Source organism: Silene latifolia, chromosome 6 (assembly GCF_048544455.1).
Source record: "Silene latifolia isolate original U9 population chromosome 6, ASM4854445v1, whole genome shotgun sequence".
In the NCBI taxonomy this organism is placed as follows: Eukaryota; Viridiplantae; Streptophyta; class Magnoliopsida; order Caryophyllales; family Caryophyllaceae; genus Silene; species Silene latifolia.
Window position 1 is genome coordinate 28992774 of NC_133531.1, and position 19088 is coordinate 29011861.

Sequence of the window (19088 nt, forward strand, 5' to 3'; positions counted from 1 at the left end):
TTTCCCTCTTGAGTTCATCATTGTTAACACTTTCTATGGAAAATATTTTCTCAACAATGAAGTCATGGGTATGGTTGTTGAGTTTAGACACGAGATATATGATTCTTTCTTTGGACTCTTCATATTTAGATGTCATCTCGTCAAGTCTTTTGTTTAGATCAACGATTTCATCGGATCTATGATGAGGAGAAGACCTAGAGGTGCTACATTCGGGCATACCTTTTTGAAAGAAGGTAAGCCTATCATGGAGGACTTCTATTTCATTCTTGAGATAAACAAGCTCACCCTTAAGACAATTGTTTTCATTTTCCAAACATTCAATCTTTTCTTTAGACTTGTCTAAATCCTTGTCAGAAGCAACAGTCTTAGACACTGTTTCTCTTAAGTCTACAACTTCAACTACAAAGTCATAGATTTCATTCTCAAGAGCATCTTTATCCTTCAAAAGATCATCACGTTCCTTGGTTAGTGAGGAAACTTGCATCACCAAGGTAGTGTTGACATTTTCAAGGTCAGAGACGTCCGTGGGGGTCAACCTAAGACGCTCAAGTTCTTTAGTCAAATGTTTGTTTAACTTGTTGACTCTTTTAACTTCATCATAGGCCTCAGAGGTGACAGTGACGATGTCTGTTGCTTTTAGTTCATTTTTAAGATTGAAGTTCTCTTGAGCAATTTCCTCAATCTCATTTTGCATTACCTCAAGCTTATCATTTTGAAACCGACACTTATCAAAAAGTTGGTCAAGAAGCTTACATACTTTCTCTTTGGAGGAAGTTCTAGCCTTGGCCTTTAGATGATTTACCTCGTTGTCGGAATCGGAGTCGGAATCGTCGGGGTTAGCCATGAGGCATCTTAAGTGTTCAAGTTTTGAGGTTTTTGAGACTTTTTCTTTACCATGATTTGTAAGACACATTTTAGCCTCAAGTTCCTCCTCGATGAGTTCCTCATCTTCCTCGGAGTCGGACATTCCCCAAATAGCACTCATGACTCTATGTTTATAGTCCTTTTTAACCTTTTCTCTTCTTTCCTTTGATTTGATTTCTTCCCACTTGGGACATTCTTTAATTTGATGAGTTTTATCACCATATTTAAAGCATCTCGCGGTGGAGTTACGTCGTTTCTTAGGAAAGCGTTTTTTTGAGTAATTATTAGTGAACCTTTTGTTTCCTTATCCATTGACCAACCAGGCTAGATTCCTTGTGAACATAGCAAACTCGTCTTCCTCCTCATCTTCTCCATCACTTGGAGAGGATGTGAGGGCGAGACTCTTTCCCTTTGAGGACTCACTAGAATGCTTATCGAGGTTAAACTCGTGAGCCATTAGTGATCCCATTAGTTCATGAAGAGATAGGGTTGACAAGTCTTTAGCTTCCTCTATGGCGGTGACTTTAGGTTGCCATTTAGGGGTTAGACTACGAAAGATTTTTCGAATGATGTCCTCGGACTCGAAATTCCTTCCTAGACTTTTAAGCTCATTAATAATACAAGAAAAACGTGAAGAGAAACTATTTAAGGACTCGTCTTTTGACATTCTAAACATCTCATATTGTTGCATGAGAAGGTCAATATGGTGTTTTCTTACTTGAGACGTCCCTTCATAGGCAAGTACAAGGGAATCCCAAATAGATTTTGCCGTAGGACATCCGGAAATACGACTAACTTCCCCCTCACCAACACAACATTGAAGAATCGACATTGCTTTGGAATTCTTTTCGGCAAGTTTGAAGTCGTTTTCATTGTAATTTCTTTCCTCTTTAGTCTTGGTGAAACCGTTTAAGATATCGGTTTCCTCAATGGCAAGAGGTCCATTTTGGATGATGTTCCAATATTGATAATCAATACTTTTGATGTAATGTTCCATTTTGAGTTTCCACCATCCAAAATTCGAACCGGTAAAGACCGGGATCTTGGAGTGTTTCTCGGAATCCATTACCCACGAATCAAACTCTAAGGCGATTAGCCTCGATCAAGAGCACGAGGCTCTGATACCAATTGTTGAGTTTATGGATTCAAGTACCTAAGAGGGGGAGGGGGTGAATTAGGTACTAAATAAAAATTTTAACTTCAACTTTATTGAATTAAAGTGAGTTAAGAGAACAAAAGAGATGAGAAGATACTTCGAATAATATTAAAAGACTAAACGAGTATCAAGATGAATGTTTGCTGAAGAATGAAAGTAACAACTGTTCTGAATGTAGCTATTTGTCTCTGTTTATGGAGTACGTACTGCAGACCAAATGTGACAGTATGATGAACTGTTACTTCTAAGGTTAAGCAAAGCAAAACAAACAAAATACAAAGCAGCGGAAATAAAAGAAAGATCAAACACGGGATTTTGAATTGGTTCGGCAAATACTCAAGTGCCTACGTCCAATCTACCTTTTTATTGATTTCTTTTAGTGATCTACTCCGACTACTAAAAGACCCGTACAATAAAAGACACCAACCTACTCCGGTTGTAAAGCGAGTCCAAGAACTACTCCGTTCTTATGACAAGCCAACTCGCAACCTACTCCGGTTGCCAAGAGTTAAAGACTACTCCGTCCTAAACTCTACTAACACACTTAGAATGTTATAGGATCAAGTTTCCACTAACATATTCTTAGCAAAGAATAGAGATGGACAACTTTTACAAGATCAACAATTCTTAAGCAAGAGAGTTTAGTATGTTAAAGTAACAGTAGCCACGACTGTAACAACTTGAAGACTTTTAAAGGTTTTTGCAAACACACGGTTTTAAGCTTTTAAAAACAATTTGCAAAGTTGGAAAATATTTCAGAAAAGTCTTGAGATTTTATGAAGGAGATGGCTCGCCTTAGATAGAGGGAAAGGGTGAGGAGGTTGCTAGGGTTTTGAAGGGTCAAAGACCACACATGTGAAGAGCTTTAGCAACCACTCAAACCTTTCACCAAAGAAGGTTCTTTTGCAAAGGCAAGAATAGAGAAAGAGTGTTTGAAAGATATCTTTAAAAGCTCATGCAAATTCAGAAAACAAAGAGAGAAAAGACAAGTCACATGATGACAAGTTAACACTAAAATGGCAAAAAGCATTTCTTGTTTTCTTAAAGGACCAAAGGGTCCAATTTGCATAAAGAGGAAATATTTTGAAATTAATAATAATTCAAACCACTCTTTATTGAAGGCCAACTCCTATTAAAAATCTGAAGTTTTATCTTTGAAAAATGAGAGACACGTGAAGGATTTTCGAAAGATAAAAGGGCTTCAAGTTTTACGAATTGTGGCAACAATCCAAGCAGCTGTTTACTAATGAAAGCAACAGTCGACTTGACTGTTTCTATTACTCTAAGATACTCTACTTTCTCGCTTGTACATTAGATGACACTAAGACTTAATACAATGAGATGATTAACAACTTCAACACTTCTTAATCCATGCTTGATTACATCATTAATCCTGAAAAGGTAAACTAAGATAACACAAATCAAATGGGCATGTTATCATCAATATAAAGAACCCAACATTTTTTATGTTTAATTTTTTTTTCTCATATTAAAATACAAAGAGATAAAATATGAAAATATTAAGATATAAATTTGGAATGAATAAGTAGTAAATTAAAAAGTAAAAACTCTAAAAATACCGCGCATTTATTGCGCGGGATCTATACTAGTTATTAGCCTGTTTAAATTTAAAATAAATTAACAACAAGCAAAAATTAAAATACATACTAAATTTTAAATTTCTACATTTATTATTAGAATAAGATAAAGACAAAGAAATATCATACTTCCTATGTTTTTTTATGGCAAATGTTAAAAATAGCCCCTGGGGCGTTGGTTAAGAAGAAAAATAGGGAGATAAAAAACTAAAAATAAGGCAGGATATGTAATACAATCTCCCTCATAATTTATTTTCATCTCTAAATACAAGGCAATTTCAACAACTTTGCTAAAACTCCTTTAACCATCGCATATCACCACGAACTCCCCCAAACACTAGATATCTCCAACTCAAAGCCCATATTCTAGTTGTCAACAATCAACTCGAGACCATTTCGTCTGACGACCCCCCAGCCGCCACCACGACCCTCTTTTAATGACATTTCCAAAACGAGTTCACCATTCCCTCTAAGGGTGTCTATTGGTTTGGAATTCGGCGGCGAAGCCGACCCGTAAAAGGCTTTAGGGTTCAATCCGTAAAAGGGTTTAGGGTTCAATTTCGAGTGCGTAAGAAGAAGGTGATTTGATTCAATGAGTGGTTGATGTGGTGGTTGTGATATTTGCTCATGTGGTGGTTGTGGTAGTTTTTGAACGGTGAATCGAGGTTTAAAGCCCGAGGTTTGTGTGTCATTTAGGATGATCAAAGATAAGAGCCGTCGCAGAGGAAGGGGAGTGAGGTTATCGATGGAAATAGGCGATCTTGGCGATTAGATTTGGTGGTGGTTGGTAATAATTGGGACCGATGGTCATCCGATTATCAAGAGGGTTGAGTTATAATGCTACCCACCTACTGTAGATGGGTATAATTGGGACCGATGGTGGTGGCGGTGGCGACCTGGTGGGTGGGACTATTGGATTAGTTTGACGATAGGATTATGATGTGAAAGGAATAATACATTAATAATGGTAATGCTTAAATATAGTAGTCATATAGGCATATTTTAATCTTTTTCTGAAATTAATATGGTAATATTGCTAGTTTATGGATAGTATCCATCACCCCGGGGGGCATTCGTTATTAAGATCGCTTTTTTATATATGACTTTCTCGCATTTCGAGACACTCCCTTCTCTCTTCAATATCTTTTAAAATATAAGACTAAATATTATGATATTTATACTCATATGAAAGAGTTTTTCGTAAAGAATTTAATGGTATCATTTTTTATATTTTTTGAACAAATATATTTTTGTAAATATTAATGCAGGCTTATCTCGTAAATGCAAAACGTCATATATAAAGAAATGGATGGAGTATCATTCTAATTTTATGCAGTTTACGAGAAACTAATGAATTTTTGTAAACGTTAAATGCAAATTAATAATAGCTTATATAAATTAAAGTATTTTATCTAAGTGTTAGCTTACACAAATTCCCAAAAACACACCCGTAATTTTTACGGGTAAAAAAAAACTAGTTCGATGTACAAAGTTGTTGTATAGGGAGATTATTGATTACGTCACTTTTAATCAATAACAAAGTAGATTATAAGGAAAATTAAAAACAAAAATATTTCCATTAGATAAGGAGTAGTGTAATGTGATATACTAGATATATAGTGTTTAACGGTTCGTGACGGATCATACCAGATTAAATTCTCTGGACCAAAGATTAAATAAGGGTTAAAAAGTGGAATGGGGATCTGATCATATTAATATTAGTCCATCCAGCCTGAACCAGGAAAAATGCATGGACCGGATCAAATGGACCAAATATTATTGTCATCAACGCGGTGCCATACTGTAGTATATAAAATTAGAACTCAAACAGTTCGTAACGATCAAAATAAGCAACATTAAGTTCATAATTACACATCTTAATTATAATACGTGTAAACAAAATAGAAAAAAACACAATAATGTTACAATTTTAAAGATTCTTTTATTATCTAAGTTCGGTCCATGGTCCGGTCTGTGATCTATTCGGTTTGCTGACCGAAGACCAAAGTTGAGTAAATAGGTGGACCACGAACTGAATCAAATAAAATACTGCTCGGTCTGGTTCAGACCAAATGGTCTGGTGCGATGTGGTCTTTAGTACGAACCATTGTGTGAACACTCCTACTGTAATACCCCGTACTTTTAGGACTCGGTCAAAGGTTAGTCAACGGTAAAAATGTCAAAATGTGATTTATAAAATATATTTCAAATTATGTTATATTATATTTATTAAATTATGAGACTACGTTATGAGGCGAAAATAAATAATAAAATATAAGATGAGCTGGGATGGCATTGTGTTAGGCGTGTAACTGATAAGCAAGAGAGTGTTTATTTCGGATATAAGTAATAAGTATAATAAGATTAGTAATAATAATAAATAATAAGACATATATTATAGTAGTAAGTAATAAGTATAATAAGACTAGTAATAATAATAAATAATAAGACATATACTCCCTCCATATCAGACCAATGGTAAAATTGACCATTTTGCCACTATTCATGGTCGTAGGGAATCTTCGATATTATTCTTAATCTATAAGACAAAATATAGTCATGTGAGATCTTGTTTGATTTATTGTCATGAATGTTATAAGAATATCAAATTTTTATAATTTTTAATAATGCGTAACAAAAGATATTTACGTTGCAAAACGTGTCTCGACAAGTGTGAAAAAGTCAATGTTACCATTGGTGTGGTATGGAGGGAGTATTATAGTAAAAGGGCAATTTCCTAGAAACTTCCTAATTGTCTTACCCTACCACTATATAAGCTAGACTCAAACAAATTATTACTCCCTCTATTTTTCTATATATGACTTTCTCACATTTCGAGACACACACTTCTCTCTTCAATACCTCTCAAATTATATGTTTAAATATAGTCATATGTATAGTCATATGAAAGCATTTTTCATAAGAAATTTAATGGTATAATTTTTATAATTTTTACCAAGTACATTTTTGTAAATATTTAAGTCAAAGACTCGCCTCGAAAAAGCAAAACGTCATATATTAAAAAATGGAGGGAGTATTCTTTACTCACATAAAATTCACGACAATTAAAAAGGGTAGAGAGAGAATTATAACGAGAAACAAAAGGGAATTGCACCTCAATAACTTTTCTAGATCGAAAAAGGTATGTTTGCATAAAACCGTCTCATAACTATTTATCTTTTAATTATTTATAATGAACCGTTGACTATACCGTAAGATCTTGACCTCGACCATGACCACGTGACTGACCTAGGCTATTCTGACCACCGCTGACCGCCTGACCATGGTGGTTTGACCGTGGTGTTGTTAGGGTTTGGCTTTTGTTGTTGTTGCATTGAACCGAGGGAGAAGAGGAGTGGTCGTGGCTGTTGTAGTGGAAAAAACGAGCCTTTTATGGGTTTGTTGGTGAATGTCGTTGTTTGTGTTGGTAGGATTCAACCCTTCTCTGTCTGGAGTCGACCTGGGGCTGGGGTTACTGGTGGCTCCACCATGGGTTAGAGGGGACCACGGTGGTGGCCTGGTGGTTACTAGCGGGGTGTTGTTGTGAAGGTTGTCGAGGGTTGTTGTTAGAAGGAGGGTGATTCAACGATTTTGTTGTGCGCTTGTTCAGAGGGCGAGTGGGCTGAGCGTGGTGGCGACATGAGTGGCAGGGACTGGTGTCGGTTGGATGGAGGCTGACCAGGAGAGGTTCGTGGTGTGGGTTAATATCCGTATACTACCCTTTAATTGTAGGACTATAACGCAAAATTCATATGTAATTTATAGTCATAAAACAAAATTACAAGGAAACGATAAAGATTAGAAATCAACCTCGGGTCCTTTGATGCACGGCGTAAAGAACAGAAATCAAACGAGATTCCCTCCTAATTGTTGCACCCAAGACCTTGTCTGAGATATGCCCTTGTGCTAGAATGTGTTCTCCGATTGCCTTGCAATATTGGGAGAACTTGTTGTGAGTTTTGTTGGATGAGAGATCCGAGTTCTGAGAGGCACAATTCCCAAAACCCTAGTTTTGTTTCAAATGAATCAGTTAGGTCAAAAGGAGAGAATAGCTCTCCTTTTGTTGAGCTCGGCCAAACCGTGGTTTGCTTAGGAGGAGTGGGCTTTCCACTTCCTCCTTATTAAACTCGTGGTCCGACTCATCTCGCTAAATGTATATGACGCGGTCCGATTATAAATCATTATCGGTTATTTGAAATTTAGGCATCACTAATAATACGGGTTAGCTGAATTATTAATACGTGTCCGACAAAAAAAAACAGATTGTATAATTATATTCAATATACATTTAATTAAATATAGATCGTTTATATTTAATTTTACGAATTAATCGGTTAATTCGCTTTAGCCCATGATATTTAATCCGTATTAAATATAATATCTCAACATCACATTTTGACTAATTACTAGTCAAATAACTCGGACTAACCGGTTAGTCAATTTTGGCATCTACATGACAGTATTTTCATACCGTCACGTCTCTCAAACGTATCCTATAGGTGTGACTTTTAGGGACCAGTTGATCACCGCCATCCGTATGACAATAACGTCAAACTTATCTAGCAAGCCAACCGTTATTGATAAACGTGGATCAACCGATAATAATACCAAAAGTATGCCCTTTGATCCTTTTAGAGGTTTATAAGTCCTTGCACTAACCGTTAAGGACACTAACCCCAACAAGCTCCCACTTGTCCGTACAAGTGCATGTGCAATGACGTTATCCGCACTAACCGGAGGACACAAGCTCCAACAAACTCCCACTTGTCCGTACAAGTGTATGTGCGATAACCGATCCTCATATTCATTTAAAATTTCTCCCACTCAATGTAAAACAATTTGCAGATCCGGATCCACAAAGGTCGTATTTTACAATCGATCCGTATCTAGAGTGGTTTCCCCGACTAGAGAGTAACTTAACCGATAAAACGAATCCGTATCCGAGCATGGCCATGCATTTCGATTCATGACTCCTCGAGTGGCCCCGAGAAATATCGAGTACCGATAAAGGCTGAATATTTCCTTCAACTCGACTCCTTCCGATCTAAGCACGCATGAAATGACCGAGAAAAAATCTACTTGGCCCCCTGTTACGGATGACCGTGAGAAAGAAACCAAAGTCACCCAAAATCTGCCTTAGTCTCAAGAGACAGTCGATAGTCAAAAGAATCGACTCTTAGGATCACCATGGAGGTCCTATCCACGACCGGGCACCGAATGTTATAAAACATTTAGGACTCCACGTCGATGTCACAATAGTGTCCTACGAAATATCCGTATAAATCGCCTCGTGATTGGTCACCAACCGGTTGACTTATGGCTCGTTGAACCCACCATCAACCAACGTCACAAAATAATTGCCAGAGTTATCAGCTCATGTGGGCAATTAAGGACTAAAAAGATATGATGTTTGTTCAGTTCACTTTGTGGTGTTCAAAATTGTCGTACAATTCCACATGAAAAACAAAATATATATAAAATGTCAAAACGATGATGTCGTATAGAGTACAAAGGAGAATGAATCTAATCCATAAAAGAGTACTACAACTCAGGAACACGTTTGATTCCCATGGAATTTACGTGCCCTTCATGCTTATCTTGTCGTAATGCTTTAGTGAGAGGATCTGCTATGTTATCATCAGTAGCAATCTTTTCTATCACTACTTCCTTTTGCTCCACGTAATCCCGGATTAGATGAGCTTTCCGTTGTACATGTCTAGACTTGTTGCTAGACTTTGGCTCCTTAGCTTGGAAGATGGCACCACTATTGTCGCAATAGATGGTGATCGGGTCATTCGAACTAGGCACTACAGAGAGCCCATGTAAGAATTGACGCATCCATATCGCTTCCTTTGTAGCTTCGGACGCGGCATAGTACTCGGACTCGCCGTAGAATCTCTGTAACAGTTTGTTTCGAACTCTTCCGGTGATCAGCGCCATTAAGAGTAAAAACGAATCCAGATCGAGATTTCGAGTCATCTCGATCCGTTTGGAAGCTAGCATCTCACAGAATCGGTTGCGCATGACTTTTGTTCGCCTCCATAAGTCAATGCCCAATCTTTAGTCCTCCGGAGGTACTTAAGAATGTTCTTTGACCAACCAATGTGGTTCACCTGGTTCTTTGTTGGAATCGACTTGTCATACTCAATGCATATGCCACGCCCGGACGTGTGCATATCATGGCATACATGATTGATCCTATAGCCGAAGCATAAGGAATCCGTGTCATGCGCTCTTTCTCTTCCGGTGTCTCTGGTGCCTGAGACTTCCTCAAATGCACCCTTGGAGCCATCGGAAGGAACCCCTTCTTGGAGTTAGTCATGCTGAATCTCTCTAGGACTTTGTCTATGTAAGACTCGACCGAGAGATAACATCCGTCGTGATCTATCTCGATAGATACGGTGCCTAGAATTCTTTGTGCCTCTCCCGATCTTTCATCCGGAAATGGTTTTTCAACCATACTTTCACCGAAGTTAAGAGAGGTATGTCATTCCCAATCGGAGTATGTCGTCAACATACAATATTAGGAAGACAATCTTGCTCCCACTCGACTTGATATATAAACATGGTTCCTCGACCGATCGAGTAAATCCATTTTCTTTTATCACTTGGTCGAAGCGATGATTCCAACTCCGAGATGCTTGCTTAAGTCCATAAATGGAACGCTTAAGTTTGCATACTTTCTTAGGATGTTGTGGATCGATGAAACCTTCGGGTTGTACCATGTACAACTCTTCCTCCAAAAAACCGTTTAAGAAGGCGGTTTTCACGTCCATTTGCCAAATTTCATAGTCATGAAAAGCGGCAATCGCTAAGATAATCCGAATGGAACGCAGCATGACTACGGGTGCAAAAATCTCATCGTAGTGCAAACCTGGCACTTGGGTGAAACCTTTAGCAACTAGTCGTGCTTTGTAGATATCTTGTTGACCTTCCACAGAATGCTTTATCTTGTAAAGCCATTTGCATTGAAGGGGACGAACCTTAGCAGGTAAGTCAACAAGATCCCACACGTTGTTCTCATACATGGAGTCCATTTCGGATTGCATGGCCTCAAGCCATAGCTTCAAGTCAGAACTGGTCATGGCACCTTTATAGGTTGTGGGTTCACTACTCGTTAAGAGTAGAACGTCATCTATGTCATGTTCCTCGACCATACCAATGTATCTCGTCGGGAGGAATAGAGACTCTTCCCGACCTCCTAGGTTCCTCAGAATATTCACCGCAGCCGGGATTGAAGGAATAGGTTCCTCCAATGGTTGCTCGGTGTTTGGTTCTGGAATCTCCGACAGGTCGAAGGTTCTATCACTCTTTGCATTCTCGAGAAATTCCTTCTCTAAGAATGTCGCACTAGCCGCAACAAAAACGCGTTGTTCGGTTGGCGAATAGAAGTAATGACCAAGCGTTCCTTTAGGATAACCTATAAAGTATGTCTTGACCGAACGCGGGCCGAGCTTATCCTCGTGTCTCCACTTGACATAAGCCTCGCAGCCCCAAACCCGTATAAAGGACAAGTTAGGGACCGTTCCCTTCCATAGTTCATATGGAGTCTTGTCAACAGCTTTAGACGGACTTCGGTTAAGTATTAGAGCGGCTGACAAAAGAGCATAACCCCATAATGAATCAGGTAAAACCGTGTGACTCATCATGGATCGAACCATATCAAGTAGTGTTCGATTTCTCCGTTCGGACACACCATTCAATTGAGGTGTTCCAGGTGGAGTTAACTGTAGGGCAATCCCACAGTCTATGAGGTGTTGATCAAACTCGTGAGAAAGATACTCGCCACCACGATCCGAACGCAGTGTTTTAATCTTCCTACCTAATAGGTTCTGTACCCTATTCTGGTATTCTTTGAATTTCTCAAAGGATTCACTTTTGTGCTTCATTAAGTAGACATAGCCATATCTACTTAAATCGTCCGTGAAAGTGATGAAATACCTATAGCCTTCTCGTGCGGTGATTGACATAGGGCCACATACATCCGTGTGTATGAGTCCTAATAGGTCGCAGCCGCGCATTCCAACACCTTTGAAGGAAATACGAGTCATCTTACCGATGAGACATGATTCACACGTGCCAAATGATTGAAAATCAAAGGCCGAGATAGCTCCATGTTTGATGAGTTGTTTTACGCGTTTCTCATTAATGTGTCCCATACGGCAAAGTTGCGCCAGATACGTTTGATCTTTGTCACCAACCTTTAACTTTTTATTCATTACGTGTAATATTTCCGTGGTCTGATCTAAAACATAAATTCCGTTCATGGAGATCGCTTTGTCAGAATCATATCGTGTAATGAGAAAATGCAAGAATTATTTTCTATTACAAATGAAAAACCAAGTTTATCAAGTGCGTAAACGAAATAATGTTTTTCGAAAGACTAGGAACATAATAATGATCATATAATGACAACTCAAATCCGCTAGGAAGCGGATCACATATGTCCCCTTGGAGATGGCGGCTACTCTTGCTCCATTCCCAACACGCAGGTCCACCTCACCCTTTACGAGGGGTTCGATGTTTCGGAGCCCCTGCACATGATTACACAGATGAGAACCACAACCAGTATCAAGTACCCAAGTTCCGTAACTTGCGTGGTTAATCTCAATCATATGAATAAAAGTAGAAGAAGAGGAAGACATACCAACAGGTTTAACACGACCTGCCTTTAAGTCCTCATGATAAACAGAACATGTGCGTCTCCAATGCCCAGTCTTGTGGCAATGATGGCATTCCATGTTTTCATTCTTGCTCTTTGTCACGCCTGATGAGGTGCTCGACTCACCAGGCCCACTCTTACCTGAACCCGACTTCTTGAACTTCGCCTTACCTACTGCTAGGTTTGCCTGAGCTTTGCCCTTACCCTTCCCTTTATTTGACACAACGAGAACATCCTGTTTCATGCTCCCACTGAACTTCATGTCCTTCTCGGTCTGTACGAGGAGGGAGTGCAGTTCATGCGGAGTTTTCTTCAAATCATTCATATAGTAATTCGCTCTAAATTGCGAATAACCATCGTGGAGTGAGTGAAGAATGCGGTCGATAACAATGTTCTCGCCGATGTTACGATTAAAGGTCTCAGCTTCTCGACATTCTCAATCATGCCGAGAATGGGCTAACCGGTTGGCTCTTTCGGAGTCTCGCATCAAAGAAGCGAGTGGTATGCTCATAGGTCACGATTCTCGGTGCTTTCGAGAATTCCTTAGTGAGCGTGGTGAAAATTTTGTTTGCACCATGGGCTATGAAGCGTTTCTGCAAATTGGGTTCCATTGCAAAAATGAGTACGTTTTTAATCGCACCCGCTTCCAAGGCGAAATCGTTATACTTGTCGATCTCGTTTACTCCGGCCCGTGGGGCCGGGGTGTGACGGCATGGGCTCTAGCAGAAACTGAGCTTCCCATCGCAGCCGCGGCAAGATTCCGTAATGCCGCCTCCCAGTCCGCTAAGTTTGATCCATCATTCTTCGTCTAGTTGATCGATTCATCCGATTCATGAAGATCCGGCCGTGGACTCACGGTCCAATGTGGCACTAGGCATTGGGTCGTTCAAGTGACCAACCATTTTGTTATTAGCGTTTAATGATTCGTGATCTACACCGAAAAAGAAAGAAAAACAAAACGAAATAAGCAACTCATCGAGGTGATTTAAGTCTATTTTAAAATTCATTTTAAACATGTAGACTCTCGCACTTGCATAATTGATCTCCCTCAAGAATGATACAAGTGATCCCAAGACTCAATTTCTGTAAATTGATAAGCCAACTGTTTAGCTAATTCTTCCGGAAGAACTCTTGGTCGATAGATTTCTGTAAATCCTATCTATAGTCCACCATGATCACAGGATCGTACGAGTGACCATAGTGTTGAGATAAAATAGGTCAATCGGTTCCAACTTACCCGACGTAGAAGGGGTCATATTATGCCTACCGACGAAGAAGGGACTCATTGGAGTTTGACCTATAAAGACCGTTCTCAATTTTTGTTTGTACGAGGAAGATCCCATCAACTAAATTATAATTCATATTAAGTGAACGAATAACTAGCGTCTGCGTGAATGAATTAATTTGGGTGATGGCTTAAAAACGTGTGACATACGAATGCCAAAGAAAACTAACTCGTGACCTCTATATGTGTCAGTTTTCATGCAATTATTAGGTGGTTTGGTTTTTAGGCGGAAAATGATGCATACTATCGTTACGAAAAATAAATAAAAGAATGCAATACGTAAATAAATTCCTAGTGTGGCCTATCCTAATAAAAAGAACAAAATACAACTTTGGAATCCACCGTTGGACCCAAGAAGCTTGTCTTGTTGTTCCATCTTTATCCATGTAGCGGGAGTGAGCATCTGGTCTCCGTCTTTGGTCTTCTCAAAAATTACAATTAAAATTACAAAATATAAACCTAATTACATTCTAATAAAAACTGTAATTACAAGTGAAAAATCCAAAACGGAGATACGAGATCTCAAAATACAACCAAGACCGTGTTCCATCATTACGGTAACACGTTCTACTAAGGCCACACTAAGTTACAACTGATTGCAAAATAAATAAATACGTAATAAAAGGCATTCAAGGCATTCATAATTAACGAAAATAAATGCATCAACTAAAAACAAATTCATTCGTGACATAATTCCGTAATTATGTTAAATTTATCCAAACCACCTTTTAATGATTAAAATTCATGTGATAAAACCGCTTCTATCAATTTAATTTTAATCAAATACAGTCCGTTACTTTAAATATGCTTTAAAATAACTTAATGGTACGTGGTGAACCGTTTCACAATCATAGCGAGTGTACAATATCCGTATAATGTACATGTTAAGGCCAAACGAAAATTTAAAGCAAAAGGAATAAATTTTCAAAGTCAAAAAGTAAATCCCTCGATCCAGGGACACAGTGCTCGATCGAGAACGAAAGGGCTCGATCGATCGAATCGCAAGTCGATCGAGAGGATTGCCAAACGAAGGTGCTCGATCGACTAAACGGTGGTCGATCGAGTACTTTTATCAAGAAAGCCGCTTCGATCGAGTACGAAGACAACTCGATCGAGCAAAGAGGGTTTTCAAAGGGGTCGATCGAGTACAACATGGGACTCGATCGAACAAAACCAAGAGAAATAGCACTCGATCGAGTAGAAATACGCTCGATCGAATGCAAACATGGCTGAAACTTCAAAACCCTCGTGAAAAAAAGGTTTGTCGAGACAAAATCAATTGCAATTTTGATCAAAACGCATCAAAACAAATTTAACAATTGACAAAACTTGACATGTTGCTATAATCTCCGTATAAAATAACAACATGTAAAAACAATATGAAAATTGAAACAAAAACAAAGTAGTGTAAAACATGAAACTAGCACGGTTTTCAAGACAAAACAACAACAAGAGCAACCGTAAACAGGGACACGGTTCCCAATGCAACCAAAAACGCAGCAACAACAGAAAAAAATTTCTGCCGTGTAAAAATTTGGCTGCCGAGACAAAATTTTTAAACAAAAAAACATCGATTCATTTCGTTTAATGAAAATTACATAGAAAAATAACGTGGCCTCGCTCTGATACCACTTGTGGGTTAATATCCGTATACTACCCTTTAATTGTAGGACTATAACGCAAAATTCATATGTAATTTATAGTCATAAAACAAAATAACAAGGAAACGATAAAGATTAGAAATCAACCTCGGGTCCTTTGATGCACGGCGAAAGAATGTAAATCAAACGAGATTCCTCCTAATTGTTGCACCCAAGACCTTGTCTGAGATATGCCCTTGTGCTAGAACGTGTTCTCCGATTGCCTTGCAATATTGGGAGAACTTGTTGTGAGTTTTGTTGGATGAGAGATCCGAGTTCTGAGAGGCACAATTCCCAAAACCCTAGTTTTGTTTCAAATGAATCAGTTAGGTCAAAAGGAGAGAATAGCTCTCCTTTTGTTGAGCTCGGCCAAACCGTGGGTTTGCTTAGGGAGGGAGTGGGCTTTCCACTTCCTCCTTATTAAACTCGTGGTCCGACTCATCTCGCTAAATGTATATGACGCTGGTCCGATTATAAATCGTTATCGGTTATCGGAAATTTAGGCATCACTAATAATACGGGTTAGCTGAATTATTAATACGTGTCCGACAAAAAAGTATTGTATAATTATATTCAATATACATTTAATTAAATATAGATCGTTTATATTTAATTTTACGAATTAACTGGTTAATTCGCCTTAGCCCATGATATTTAATCCGTATTAAATATAATATCTCAACATCACATTTTGACTAATTACTAGTCAAATAACTCGGACTAACTGGTTAGTCAATTTTGGCATCTACATGACAAAGTATTTTCATCGTCACGTCTCTCAAACGTATCCTATAGGTGTGACTTTTAGGGACCAGTTGATCACCGCCATCTGTATGACAATAACGTCAAACTTATCTAGCAAGCCAACCGTTATTGATAAACGTGGATCAACTGATAATAATACCAAAGTATGCCCTTTGATCCTTTTAGAGGTTTGTAAGTCCTTGCACTAACTGTTAAGGACACCAACCCCAACACGTGGTGGTGGTGTTTGTCTCATGGGCATGGTCGAATGGGTAAGTTAGAAGGGGTTTTGTTGAGGGTTTTAATTGACGGGGTTGTATAGGTAGTGTACGGGGGCAGGCTACGGGGGCTATTGTGCTGAAGTTGGGGTGGCAGACCGTGGGGAGTTGGGCTGGTGGCAGCCATGGTTGAGTTGGTGGTGAGGAGTGTTGGAGGTGAGGGGTGCACGGCTTAAGTCGTGTTTGTGTAAGGAAAGGGGGTTGATTGTCTTTTGAGTCGGGTTTTAGTTTTGTGAGTCGGGAATTAAATTATAATAAATTCATATTAATTGTATAGTAGTTATAATTGATTAATTATTTATATAATTAGAATTAGTTAGTAATTATATTTATCGTAATTGATAGGTGACGGATTTACTAAAGAATACTTTTAGTTCAATTGCGTAATTGGAGTATTTGCTGAAAAGGTAGGGATATCTTACTCAACACTTTTATGATCTTTTTGTAAACAATAGCGTATATGTGGTGGTATAGTGCGTGATACGGTTATTGTAAAGCATATCGAGATGTGGATTGTTATTATTATTGATCTTGTATGAACTCATTTATTTATATTTAATGCCACTATATATCATTATTGGTATGAGTTATGAGACTGGAGATGAGCTGTGCATAGCAAGGAGAGTGCTACCGCCAGTTGTGCATAGTACGGAGGGTACTACTACCAGTTGAGCATGGTACGAAAGTACTACAACCAGATAGTTGAGCATAACATGGTGTTGAGGGAGTTGTGCTACTGCCAGTGATAACGGTGATTTGTATGCAGTATGGTTGGAGGTGGTGATGATGGTTTAGGGTCAGTTGGTTGAGCAATGCTGTTATTTATTTGTTTATTTAATTAACCATTTGGGCTAATATTGTTGTTTATATATTCCTACTCAACCATTGGTTGACGTGTGTTTGTGTCTTGTCAAATAAAATTGATGCCGGCTTTAATTGATGGTATCTTGTGGTGAACCAATTAATATTTCTGGTTAATTCGGGAGCAAATTAAACAGCAGGTACTTGAGTTAGCTGACTTGGGAGCTCATGGGGATGAATGAGGATTTAGTCCAAGACTACTTAGAAGTCTAGATCAGATCACATAGTTTCAGACGGTTATTGTTTATGTATTTACTTTATTTAATTCCGCTGCAAGATGTAATTAATGATTATTCAGTTTTCAGTTCGTTAAGTTGTAATGAGACCTTTAAACACTTAATTTATCTAAAGCACTTTGGTTTGTTACCTTTGTTATTCACTACCTCAGGAAACTGAGATAGTAACTCTCTTATTTACTTGGGAAGCCTAGCTAAAGACTCCTGAATAAATAGGGGTGTTACATAGGTAGCTTTACGATTTATTCGAAAAATACTCGAACTTGGATGTTGATGAACCAGGTCTAAGTTAACTAACTAACTCTAAATAAAAGAGGTTTATTTTCTTATAAAACACATAGGCCTCATTTGGTTCATGTAGGAGTTGAATCCAGTGTTAATTTGCAACTCATCGAAATACAACTCCCATATACAATTCACATGAATTGATAAAAACATGTTTGGTTACCTTGGAGGAGTTTGTTTTTCCCATGAATTAAACTCTCATGTACTGTTTGTTTGAACTATGTCAATTCACCCGATTTTGATTTATAATTACCAATATACCCTCCATAATATAAGTAATACCTAATTTGTAAAGGTGGATGAGTAAATTTGAAGGGAAATGGATGGAAGAGTTTACAATTACCTAGGAGGGGGTGGGTAATCAAACTCTTACATCATGTAGGAGTTCAAAAATCCCTTGGAGTTGTAAACTCCCCCATCTTGCATTATTTTGGGTAACCAAACAAGACTAAAAAAACTCAATTCATGGGATTTTATTATTCATTATTATAACTTGAAACGATCTTTAGACATTTGACTCGTTCCGCATTCATCCCGAAAAAGTACAAACCGATTAGGGGGCTAAGAAAAAAAAATCAAAATGAACAGAACGAAATTGAATCGAAATTAAAAATAAGGTTAATACGAGATAACATAGATATAATTTAACATGATTCGAAATTGAACTTGTTAAACGTTTATCAAGTCAATTTATGAGTTAATTATCGTTGTGTAGAAACAAGCAGAGTATCTTAAGGTACCCGGGAGTACGTAACTACCCTCATACATTTTGTGATCTACCCTAAGTTGTAAGGGTTCGAGACACGGTTGTAGATGTGTAATCTAATATCTAGCGCTAAATTACTTATATAATTTACGTTCAACGATGAATGATATACGTCTAAAATCTAAACACAGGAATTTTCAAAGATACTTATACATCAAGAAAATGCCAATTACACAACGTCAATTAGAGTTTTCACAAGATCACTTGCGGATGCTAAATTACAAACTAAGGATAAATACTATTTAACTTCATGGATAGATGGATGGCTTCACCGTCTGCTATCTAAGGCTGAGCAAAACCGGAAATCCGATCCGTATTTCAAAACCGGATCGGATATCCGAATAAAATAATCATTTTTCCTAATCCACATCCGATCCGAATAATTCGGATATCCAAAAATCTGGAATTCAAAAATTCGGAGATCTAGATTTCGAAAACCAGATTCTATCCGGATTTAAATGTACTGTAAAAATTTCATCGAGGGTAGTGGTATTGGTCTATTACCAGACTAAAACTAAAGACAATTTTGGTCCATTTCGCATTTTACAACTGTAACACCCCCACATACCAAGGTGCCTTACCAAGTACCACTATAGCATGAGAAGCTGTTACTATCTCGGTTGCCCGAGGATAGTATAACAAAAGTAACCATTCAGAAACATTTATTAAAGTATAAAGTTTAAACGAGTACATTATCTCAAAGAAATACTAAA

General features: G+C 38.1%; 1 long non-coding RNA gene across 1 annotated transcript; it reads left to right on the forward strand.

The window, feature by feature from the left end:
* The first annotated feature begins 3875 nt into the window (after nt 1–3875).
* On the forward strand, nt 3876–17454 carry LOC141586627 (uncharacterized). Its single transcript, XR_012519609.1, has 2 exons — nt 3876–4585; nt 17229–17454. It is a non-coding gene; the product is annotated as an uncharacterized LOC141586627 (long non-coding RNA).
* Nucleotides 17455–19088: the final 1634 nt, after the last annotated feature.